The 12803-nt window shown below is 32.6% G+C and overlaps 1 protein-coding gene across 1 annotated transcript in view; it reads right to left on the bottom strand.

The window, feature by feature from the left end:
- The window catches only part of LOC123561493 (uncharacterized), a 66759-nt gene extending 54724 nt beyond the window's left edge, over window positions 1–12035 (bottom strand). Inside the window, exon 1 of the mRNA XM_045353903.2 lies at window positions 11992–12035. The gene's annotated coding sequence lies outside the window, so the exon portion shown is untranslated. The remainder of the gene's footprint in view (window positions 1–11991) is intronic.
- Between the last annotated feature and the right edge of the window lie 768 nt (window positions 12036–12803).

The following is a 12803-nucleotide window of genomic DNA, read 5'->3' as shown; positions in this document are numbered from 1 at the left end:
CATAACAACTGTAGTACTATGCTAAATTTAGACTGATTATAGAACAGCCAATCAGAGGGCTCGAATCGATGAGAAAGCTTCAGGCTGACATAGATTGAAGGTCACAAAAATAAAAAGGTAAATAAATCGATAAACATTGCGTTTTCATGTTTTTTGGTTGTTCTAATGTTTAATAGTGTGAAAGATTTGCTAGAAATTGATATTTATATGACAGACACAATCCGTAGAACTGCGCATGCGCCGCTATAACTGTTAAAGGCTCGAATCCACGAGAAAACAGCATAATGAATTCTCTGCAAACATTTTACATAGTGGCCATCACATTGAAATTTGTCTGTACTTGAGCTTGAGGAAATACCATAAATTATACAAAATTTACAAAAAACAGCACAGTAAAAGTTGTTTAAAATTTGCAACACAGTGCGAAACATGGTCAACTTTAAGAATATACCAAGCAAATGCTATTTTTTAAACATTACTATTAGGGGTTCAATACCTAAAGTATGGTTCATTCTGACCGTCCAGAAGTCAACAATGAATAGACTGAAATACTGTTGAAAAACGGCGTTAAACCCAAAACAAACAAACAAACAAACAAACAAAATTTCTATTTTGAAAATAATGTGCACTTTTCTCAGCAAAATATTTATCAATGTACTACATATAATTAAAAAAAAAAACGTTAATTACGTTCATTTTCTGTATTTTAATTTTTCATACTTTAAGCTAAAATACATATTAAAATATGCGGTGATCAAAAAATGCCATGTTACAAAAGTAAAAAAATAAATTCCCGGGCTCAATACATTAAACGATAATGGTTACAAACGCATAATTTGCTGTAAGGGTCGAGAAGTGATTCCATTATCAATGTTGAACCTGACATTTACTAAAAATAACGCCTTTAATATCAAAACACACAAAACAAACTTCAGAATATGTATGATGTCAAAATTTTAGCATAGGTTAAGTGTCGTGGAATGTTCAAATTGAAACTGTTTGCACTAAACTTAGCTAAAACAATAGCATTGTTGAGACGTATATCGTACTACTTGACAGATGAATTGAAAAAGTTATTCTATAAGGCATATATGATGTCAATATTTGATTATTGTTGTATTGTATGGTGTCAAGGAAATAAAGAGTTCTTTAAAGAAAATAATGAAAATTCAAGGTAGAGCTGCAAGAATAAGTTTGAATAAAACATTCCAAACAAGAACAAAAGATATGCTAAAAGAACTTGGATGGATGCCATTTAATGAGGGCTATCTTATTTACAAAGCTTGCAACAATTTAGCACATTCATATATCTCTGAACTTTTAATCTTTTTCAACAATGAAACATACGATCTAACATCTGCTGCTCATAGTGACATAGTTTAAACCAAACATCGTACAAATAAAAAAAATCTTTTGTTACAATGGTGCAAATGTTTGGAATTCAATACCAAATGAAATTCGCTCCATATGTTCTCTGGCATCTTTAAACAGAAATATAAAAAAGTATATCTTACAGTTAACTGCCTAAAGAATATATTTGCTTTTATCAGCTGAATTACAACTATGTCAATATAATATAATTGATTATTATAACTATTTGATTGCCTAAATGGAAACTGTATAAATTGATACTTAAAGGCAATATCTATTTTAAGGGGTATTTGTCTAAGAATGAATGTGATATTTATAAGGATAACTGATATAAGTAAGGTTATGTGATAGTGAAAATTATATTTTTTGTTGTTGTTTTTCAGAATTCCACATTTAAAATTAAGATTATCATTTGTACTTTGTACTGATCTATATTTTCATGTGCTACCTTCTGTAAATAAAGACGTTATTATTATTATTATTATCATTATTAATATTATTATTATTATTATTATTATTATTATTATAAGAGGCATATTATTTTCAAATGTCTATTTCAACATACAAGTAACATGAAATGCAATGTTCCTTTTAATTTCAACACTGCTGCTGTCCAATGCCTTTAAATATGTCCAAGAAGCCTTTCCTGTTGTATTTCCGAAAAGAAATCTACTTTTTATAGGGTCTGTTGCTTCGAACTTTCCAATCTTATGTAAAAAAAAATCTTACTAATAAATGCACAGTAGGAATAATTATCCCTGGTTGTAGTAGGAATCTTTATTAAAGTCTCGTCAATGTACATAATTGTACAAATTATATATAAATACAACAGTTCAGTATATTAAAGTACCTCGCCATTCCTATAGGAATTAAAAGAGACTTCAGTATTGAAACGTATGCCTTTTAAAGTTTGTGCCCGATTTTTTCACCATACTTTTCATTTATATTTCTCAAGTGTTACACGGGACAGCTCCCATTCACGTCAGACAGGTTGTTAATGCAATTTCATCAAAACGTACTTTAACGATAACGCGGTTCAAGGAAAAAGCTTTGTCTTAAAATGTAACAACCAAGCGGAATGGTCTGTTGGGTGTAATATATCATGTCGATTACATGAAATTGATATTGAAAAATGGATTAATTTTTTATTATTTACATGATTTGTATTTTTTCAATGTCTTCTTGGCGAATAACTGCAGGACGAACGAAAACAGGCGGCAGCACACGCATATCTGAAGCTAAGTTAACAGTTTAATTTGTGAGGCATTTCCAGCTAATAACAATACCAAAATAAATTATAAAATTATTGTTGCACAAATCAGAGTAAGTGATGTTGTTAATGCCTTTGATATGCTTATCAAACTCTGAAGTGTTTTATTTAATGAAAAATGGCATCCACCCCATATTGAGATGACGGGACCTTTACTTTTCGCGAGTTTAAGTAAACATGATTTTTAAGAAGAAAAACATGACAGTAAACTTTTTTTATTATATACTGTTATTGTACCAACACATTTTTCTTCAACTTTACGTTGGTATGTACTTACATAAAGTCTTCTGGTTTCTTATTACATTCATTTTACCTCATTCTTATCCGCAATTTACTGAATATTGCAGTTTCTCATTTTTAAATGAATTATGTAAGCATAATAAAGGGAAAACAAAACAGACCAAACATTTATTCCATCTCAAGATTGAATAAATAGAGTAAAAAAGGATAAGAGAAATTAATCTTCTTGAATATTTATTTGCAGTTCGGTGTTTGTCGTAGAAGGAATTTACAAGCGATTTACTTGTGATATTTTCACTCAGAAACCACTGCGGCCAACTGATTAAGGTCGCTGCCTTCGAAACACTTGCGTCTAAACTCTGTTGGTTCAAGTCTTGCACGAGGTGTCATGTGAGAAAGCCACCAACAGTGAAAGTTGTACAGACATATGCCTTCATAATGCCTGGTTGGACACCTTGGCTAATCCTCCAAAGTGAAAAGCCGAAAAGGTTACCATATCAATTGTCATGTTACCACAATTTTCTGAGACGAATTTTATTGCGCATTGGTAAAAGTAAGGATTTCGAGACTGTGAATGTTTTGTGGGATGAAAAACTGATTTTTTTATCAGTTATTAATTACGAATTGTAGTCTTCAATATGTTTGCTTTCTATGTTTTGTACTAGTGCTATGATAATAGATGTAAACAAAAATGTAAGTGTGCACTCTTGCAAGGTGAAAATATTATATTAAAAAAAATTCTCTGGTGGTATTATGATTTTTGGACTAAATAGTTACACTACCAGCCAAAATTTTCCTTTTGTGAAGTTGATCACCATCGCAAGAACTTTTTAAAGACTGAGCTATAAAAGTAATATAAAAACCCATCAATATTTTCATTTTGATAGTCAGTCTAAGTTAAGTCTACGAATAAACTATAACATATTACATTCTAATACAATAATATTTAATATTTACATTCGCCCTTTTCCTTTCCATTAAAAGATTATGACGTTCATTTCGTATGAACAGTAAAAGGGAAAGCGCCACTGGTATGTCAACGCTGCTTATATTAGTGATACTGACGACGTCCGTGTATAGTTAGGGAGAACGGTGAACAGAATGGCCGGGAACCTGATTTTAATGTTAAATGCAACAAAATGAGAGCAACTTCTAGTTTTATCTTCTTTACAAATGGAAAAGAAATATGATATAAATATAAGAAATGAAACTTTTTTTGGTGTTCATGCGAAATGAACGACGAGCGCAATTCATGGATTTGCCGACCCTATTCTGTCGTTCATTTCGCATGAACACCGAAAAACATATTTCATTTCTTAATAACCTCGCAAACTATGCATACACTGCAAAATCAAAATAAGGTAATAAAAACTGCTGTGGCATAACACGCACATTAATTCTGAAACGGAACAGTGACGCGTGGAATTACTTCAATAATGAAACACGCATAAGTTTCCGCAGTGAATATTAATAAGATACACTTGATAATTGTAACACAAGAAAATATTTCAGAGGACGATAGAAAGAACAAGCGATAAACACATACAATAAGAATAACGACACATAGAATAATAATGTTAAGACTTAGAATATGAATGACACGACACTGAATAACAATATCACAGATAGGGCCTACAGTAACAATGACGAAATATAGAATAGCAATAATGACTTTTACCATTTTCAATAAGAATATTGAAAATACAATAAGAATAACGACATATACAATAATAATGGTAAATTTTAGAAAATGAATGACACGACATTGAATAATTATAACAAACATAATTATAATGATAATAACATACCTTTTAATAGAAATAGTATCAGATATTGGAAAACTTTTTAATGACTGCTCAAAACAATCTTTTGGAGTAATTCAAAATAGAGCAAATACATACAGAAATAATAACAGAATTGAAAATAATTTCCCATGGTTTGACAGATCATGCCATAATGCAAGAAACATATATCACAAAACAAGGAAAACTTATAACAAGTATAAAACACAATATTTCAAAGATATGTTGAAATCAGTCAACAAACAATATAAATGTGCGTTAAGAAAAGCAAAAAATGACTATAATGCAAATAGAATACATAAATTGCGAAATCTAAAGTACGCTGACCCTAAGCAATACTGGAATATTATAAATGGAAAATCTACTCAAAATGAAAAAACAGCAAAATTGAGCGACTTCTATGAATATTCTAAAGCCATAAATGAAAACTTAATTGACACTGAAAACAGTAGCGACGAAAATATGTTAGAAACTGCTAACGTTAACAACAATGAGGAAATAAATGTCCCGATAACAGAAAAAGAAATACTAGATGCTGTTAAAACATTAAAAAATAACAAGTCACCAGGTTGCGATGAAATTATTAATGAACATATAAAATATACAGTTCATTCTATGATACATGTATATAAAAAGTTATTCAACCTAGTTTTTGATCACGGTATTATTCCAGAAAGTTGGACCATTGGACATATTAAACCTATCTATAAAAACAAAGGTAGCCCAGAATCGCCTGAAAATTATCGCCCGATATCTTTGTTAAGTTGTTTTGGTAAACTCTTCACATGTATCTTGAATAACAGACTTACAAAATATGCTGACAAAAATAACCTGATACATGAAACTCAAGCAGGATTTCGAAAAAGTTATTCAACAGTTGACAATATTTTTATCCTTAAAAGTCTCATTGACATAGTTAAGGCGAACAAGAAAAAACTTTTTTGTTGCTTTGTGGATTTCAAACAAGCTTTTGACTCAGTTTGGAGAGTAGGCCTATGGCAAAAACTTATTAAAGAAAATATAAATGGCAAATGTCTGAACGTTATAAAAAGTCTGTATCAAAATATAAAATCTAAAGTCTTAACTTCAGAGGGATCTTCTTCATTTTTCGATTGTCTCATTGGAGTACGTCAGGGTGAAAATCTGTCACCTTTTCTTTTCTCAATATATTTGAACGATCTTGAACAGCATTTGAATGCAAGTGGTGTAAATGGAATAAATTTAAATACATCAATTGAAGAAACTCATTTATATTTGAAACTCTTTATACTCTTATATGCAGACGATACAGTTATCTTTAGTGACAGTGAGACTGACCTGCAAATAGCTCTAGATAAATTTAAAATATACTGTGATGAATGGAAATTGAACATAAATACTACCAAAACTAAAATTATGGTCTTTAGTAAAGGCCGACCAAGGCAACATAAAGTATTTACTATAGGTACAAATGCCTTAGAAACGGTTGATAACTACAAATACCTAGGTTTATTTTTTAGTAAAAGTGGTTCTTTTTACAAGTCAAAAATCCATATTGCTGAACAAGCTAATAAAGCCACGTTTGCATTGTTGAAAAAGGTGAAATCACTCGCCTTACCATTCGACTTGCAGATAGAATTGTTTGAAAAAACCATAAAACCTATTTTACTCTACGGAAGCGAAATTTGGGGCTATGGTAACACGGATGTTCTCGAAAAGGTGCAACTCAAGTACTACAAATACATCTTTAACTTTAAAAAGTCCACACCATCTTATATGATTTATGGTGAGACTGGGGTGCTTCCGCTAAAAATTGATATACATAACAGAGTTATTACTTATTGGGCAAGAATTATTGATAATATTAATAGCAGCGATAACACTAAACTCGCTTCCAAAATTTACACAGTACTATTAGAGCTACAATCAGAAAATAAAATAAAGTGCCAATGGCTTGAAAACATTAAACAATATCTTTGTGAGGCAGGTTTTTCTGGGGTGTGGTATAGTCAAAGTTTTAATAGTAGCAAATGGCTTAAGACAGCAACATACCAAAAATTAAAAGATATTTTTATTCAGACCTGGCAGGCTGAAATAAACCAAACGTCTAGCACAAATATTTACAAATATATAAAGACCTATTTTAAACGTTCTATATCAATTGACAAGTTGCCCTTAAATCAGTGTAAAAAAATAATATCTTTTCTAACGAGAAACCATAGACTTCCTATTGAAACAGGTCGGTGGCAAAATTTACCCGTTAACGAACGTGTATGTACAAACTGCAGAGAATTAGGAGATGAATATCACTACCTGTTTTTGTGCCCAATATTTGAAAACTACAGAGTTAAATACATTGAGAGACATATAAGAATACGTCCAAGTATGTTCAAATTTGTTAATTTAGTATCAAGCGAAAATGTAATTTCACTTAAAAAGCTAAGCTTATTCTGTGAGAAAATCATGGATTATTTCAAAACAAATTAACTAATGACACAATATTTGAAAACACTATACTTAAGCTTTGCAACACTCTCACACACTGCATATACACAAATGTACAGAAATTGTTGTGATCGCCTATGTCTGACGTATATACTTTTTTTTGTAGTACATACAGTATATACATGTATGTTATAATTAGGTCAAACAGGTGAGCGTATCAGCCCCCTTGGGCCTCCTGTCATATCTCTCCTCTTTTTTCTTTTTCTTCTTGTAAATAGATATGTTGTTCAAATGATTATATTAATTCTGTATAAAACACAAAGGCTACACATTATACTTGTTAATTAACTACAATTAAGTAGCCGTTTTCCATTGTTACACGTGATGTTTTATCATGATGTTATATTGTGTGCTATGCTGATGTTTCCCATTATTGTGGGACTTGTGTAGAATGTAAATAAAATAAAAATCTAATTACAACATGATCCATAGGCAGTGCCTGTGTAGTGCAAGTTTGCAGTCTTCATCGTCAAGGAACCTATTGTCAAAACAACTACTCGTATTTGGTCAAAGACAGAGAAAATTGTAACGAATAATGATTACTACATGTTCAAGGGTAAAATGAATCAAATAACAAAAACAGTGTAACATCATAAAATCCTGTTTATTGAATAGGCTGGTAATTGCTCTAATGGGCAGTTTTTCTTTTAGACACACAGTGATTCATGAGGGTAATTTTTCGTTGCAGATGCATACTTAAAGAATAAAGACAAAATAACCATCTTTTAATCTCAGCAGTTGTTCTCATACTATTGTCAACATTGAAAACAGTGTAAAACACTGTGGAGAAAATGTCCAAGCTAGAGAACAGCAGATGTAAAGACTCAGTTATTTCTCTATCGTAACGTTTGAATAGTCAACAGAAAAAGGATGATAATTTTGCATTTAGTATGTAAACTACTTCTAGAGACGTACGTTTTCTGGTGATAAAATTTACATTAGTAGAATATGAAACTTTACTTTGTATCAGATCTGTATATTTCTAGAATTCAGCCTTGATATATTAAGGATTATCTCATAAAATTATCATTTCTATGAGGCATCACATCATAAAGTCTTTGCATCGCCATGCTGTTGAATGGCAATAAATCTTTGCTTGGGCGAGACAAGATTTGACTGAAATATATGGAGATCAACATTATTTACAATCAATCCGGTTAACATTAATCGTCAGAAAAATATATTTTCTGAACAGTTATATGTCATAAAAATGACACAGTTTAAGGGGAAAAGGCAATGTTCAATAGGTAACGAGGCACTAAAATTAGAACCAAATGTTGGATCTTAATTACTAAATTTGATATGATGTGTAATAAATTATTGTATTGATTTTGAACACAACCCCAATTATGATTCCTTCACTTTTTTGAATAAGAGTTGTCCTCTATTGATCATGTGTCTTTATTATTATTGTTATTTATTAGAATGTGAATCTCATGTTTATGCTTTGTACATACTGAGAATTTAATAATAAAACTTGGAAACAACTGTTTCTTGATTTTGTACTTGTTGGGTTTAACACCGACAAAAATGAGCTCATATGGCGACTTTTCCAGCTTTTGGTACCGGTGGAAGACCCCGAGTGCTCCTCCAAGCATAGTTTTAGGCACTAGCGAGTAACAGGGTAGAGCAACCGACCAACCGACCAACCGTATGCCAAAGCTAGGTTTTGAACCCAAGTCTGTTACGGGCAAATAATTCGAAGTCAGCGAACCTCACCACTTAGCCACTGAATACCAAACAAGCGCTGTGAAGTCAGCAAACCCCACCACTTAGCCACTGAATACCAAACAAGCGCTGTGAAGTCAGCGAACCACACCACTTAGCCACTGAATACCAAACAAGCGCCGTGAAGTCAGCAAACCCCACCACTTAGCCACTGAATACAAAACAAGCGCCGTGAAGTCAGCGAATCCCATCACTTAGCCACTGAATACCAAACAAGCGCTGAGAAGTCAGCAAATCCCACCACTTAGCCACTGAATACCAAACAAGCGCTGTGAAGTCAGCAAACCCCAAACCCCACCACTTAGCCACTGAATACCAAATAAGCGCTTAGAAGTCTGCGAACCCCACCACTTAGCCACTGAATACCAAACAAGCGCTGTGAAGTCAGCGAACCCCACCACTTAGCCCCTGAATACCAAACAAGCGCTGTGAAGTCAGCAAACCCAACCACTTAGCCACTGAATACCAAACAAGCGCTGTGAAGTCAGCAAACCCCACCACTTAGCCACTGAATACCAAACAAGCGCTGTGAAGTCAGCAAACCCCACCACTTAGCCACTGAATACCAAACAAGCGCTGTGAAGTCAACGAACCCCACCACTTAGCCACTGAATACCAAACAAGGGTTGTGAAGTCAGCGAACCCCCCCCCCCCCCCGCCACTTAGCCACTGAATACCAAACAAGCGCTGTGAAGTCAGCGAACCTCGCCACTTAGCCACTGAATACCAAACAAGCGCTGTGAAGTCAGCGAACCACACCACTTAGCCACTGAATACCAAACAAGCGCTGTGAAGTCAGCGAACCTCACCACTTAGCCACTGAATACCGAACAAGCGCTGTGAAGTCAGCGAACCTCACCACTTAGCCACTGAATACCAAACAAGCGCTGTGAAGTCAGCGAACCTCACAAATAAGTCACGAATACCAAACAATCGCTGTGTAGTCAGCGAACCTCACAAATAAGTCACTGAATATCAAATAAGTGATGTGTTTCAAATAGCCGGCCCTGTACTTAAAAAAGGGAATATTATGGCCATGTATGATAGTAAAAAACATTATCGCATAGTGCGGCAGTTTTCCTTTGATCTTTGCAGTATGTTAAACATGGTAACGCACATTAATACTACAAAATCTGTGCTGATATTTTACAAAACTGTTACGATATATATCAACACAGAAATCTCTATAGAGTTTCATTAGAAAAAAAACTGTTGCGATATATATCAGCACAGTAAAACTGTTCCGATATATATCGCAACACTTTTTCTCTATTGAGGTCCTATCCAGGGAGTATAATTTTTTTCTTTCAAAGAAAAGATGATTTTTAGCTCCAATTTACAGTTCACAGAGAAAGAATTATCACAGACACTTGCATTTATAAAGTAAAAGAATAAATAAACTAGAATATTTCAAAAACTCGATAGTTATTGCCATATTCAGAAATACATGAAATGTATGAAATTCTGAGATTTCTCAAATGTTTCTTTTTCTTTGATTTTTTTTTACAAACAAAACAATAAGTTTTACAATATGTTTGGCCAATGAAATGCAAAGATTTAAAACCAATGCAGAAATCTGTTGGATACTTTTATCTGGGGAACACATTTTCTAAAACAGAAGTTTTAGTGTTTCAGTCAGCGAGGCGCAGAAAGGGAATCAAAAGAGTAAAAATAATAATAAACAAATTTAAATGAAAATAATATATAAATTTTAATGATAAAACTATGCGATAAAACAGTTATAATATGTAATGCTCGTGTGTTACGAGGATATATCAGATAAGCAAAACAAAAAGGCTGGTTCCAGGCCTGGTAAAATCAACTCCAGCCGAATACAACATTGCAGGCCAAGTTACTTTTCCATTATAATTATGTTAGGGGTTATAAGAATTCATTCCGTGCTATGCGGCGTGAGGGCTTATGCACATATAATTACCTCTCATGAACAGACCCTGTCAAAAATTGTTTGGTCGCTTTCTACATTTCCTTACGATTTTGTTATACACTATATATTACCTTTATAACAGTTTTTGTCTCATATTTTATCAGATTACTTGTATTCAATTGCATGTCTAGTTTACGCTACTTTACAAAAAGCTGACTTTATACGATTAATATGTTTTAAAATGATATAATGCAATATAATTTTGTGCATAAAATACCCATCATCCTGAATTGTCAAACCCTTTTAAACTCAATTTAACAACTCTTTTATTGGTATTAGATATAGAGATAAGTGAACAAATGATGGTTGATATATGTACTATAATTTACAGATAGGCACGCTCGCTTGAACCCGCCTATCTATTTCACTGTTTGTGTTTGCTGTTTAATATTTTCTGAATAAAGTCCCCGTTTATGCTTATTAATAAAAAATCGTATATTTTGGGGACCACACTCACAGAAACATTAAATTTTTTTGTAGTATTAAAGCCGAACATGATGTACTCTTAATACAAGTACGCAGGCTCCCTAATTAACGGAGTAATTCAAACCAAGTTTGCTATTAGTTTGCTTGCATGCGTTTTATGACTAAGTTTAAACTGTGCAGGCATTTGTGCATTTTTTTGTTCAAATATGAAATCTGGACATAATATATTTTAATATATCCAAAATGATGCCTTCATTGCTGTATGATTTATTGACGATAATGTTTTTTCCCCTTTCATTTTTTAAAGTACAGGATGAGATCCAGACTAATCATTAGTTTGCGGATTAAGGACTGTACTTCTAGCAGTTAAAATCTTTTTAGATGTAATCAGTATCTTATGTCAAACTGAAGTCTTAGTTTTTAGAAATATTTTCTTTTCGATATACAATATCATTACTACTTTAATTTTCTTCATACATTGTTATGGAATTAAGAAATACATGAACATGTATTTGTAGTGTTTATTGATATAATCTGTTCAAATTTACCAATTTAACTGATTACAGCAGCAGAGTACTAGATCAGCCAGTGACACAAATAAAAATCTACCGACACCAGATAAAAGAAAAATAAACTACCTGTGTGTTTGTAGACTTGGTGATAACCCAGTTCATTTAAATGCCAAAATTCCCAGTAAATATTGGTGTCCTACAATCTGCACGTACCTACTTCACAGTCACATGTCTCTCCGTTTTATGTAAAGGCTACAACACACTAAATAGCTGTTCTTCTTTGTTCTGTATAAGATTGGCTGCAGCACACATCAGGGCCCATCTTAAATGTCTGTTACCTACATTGTCCTGAAGAATAGTCACGGTCAGTGCTGAATAAAAATCAAATGAAAAGTGGAGGTCATGTCTTATGCAAGAAAAATATTTTCAGTCAAACACACACACTGCAAAATCAGCCATTGTGAAAATGCTACTTATATGTCAAGCATAGGTCTGTCATGTGATTTCAGCAAAATAGCTCTATAGAGCAAACTGAGAACTATTTGAATCCGCCATTAGATCTATTCAAAGTATTCTTTTATCTGGATTGTATTTGTAACAATAGTATGTCGTCCCATGAACTTAAAACGTAGATATATTGGTATCACTCCTATTTGCCTGTATATATTCGTCTATTACTATTTATCTATACACACCGATTTCTCGGAAAATTTTGAAACTGCATGTACAAAAGTTTATTTGTGTAAACTAGACTTGGTATTTAATACGTGGGAAAATCCGACTGTAATATTTATATACTGTAAAGGTTTTTAATTGGTATAAAAACTCATGCACAATTAAAGAACATTGAAAACATGGAAATTTTGACTGAAATAAATATCATGGTTATTTAACACAGAGTGCGGTAAAGCAAAATTTATTAAGTGTTCTTAGTATATAATTGTGTTGAAAAGTGTTGTAATCACACGACAAAACACATTTGCTGTAAAAAAAAGATATGTCCTTTTTAACATAGCTATTTCGTT

This window comes from Mercenaria mercenaria, chromosome 10, assembly GCF_021730395.1.
Source record: "Mercenaria mercenaria strain notata chromosome 10, MADL_Memer_1, whole genome shotgun sequence".
NCBI lineage: Eukaryota > Metazoa > Mollusca > Bivalvia > Venerida > Veneridae > Mercenaria > Mercenaria mercenaria.
This window is presented reverse-complemented; position numbering and strand designations above follow the sequence as displayed.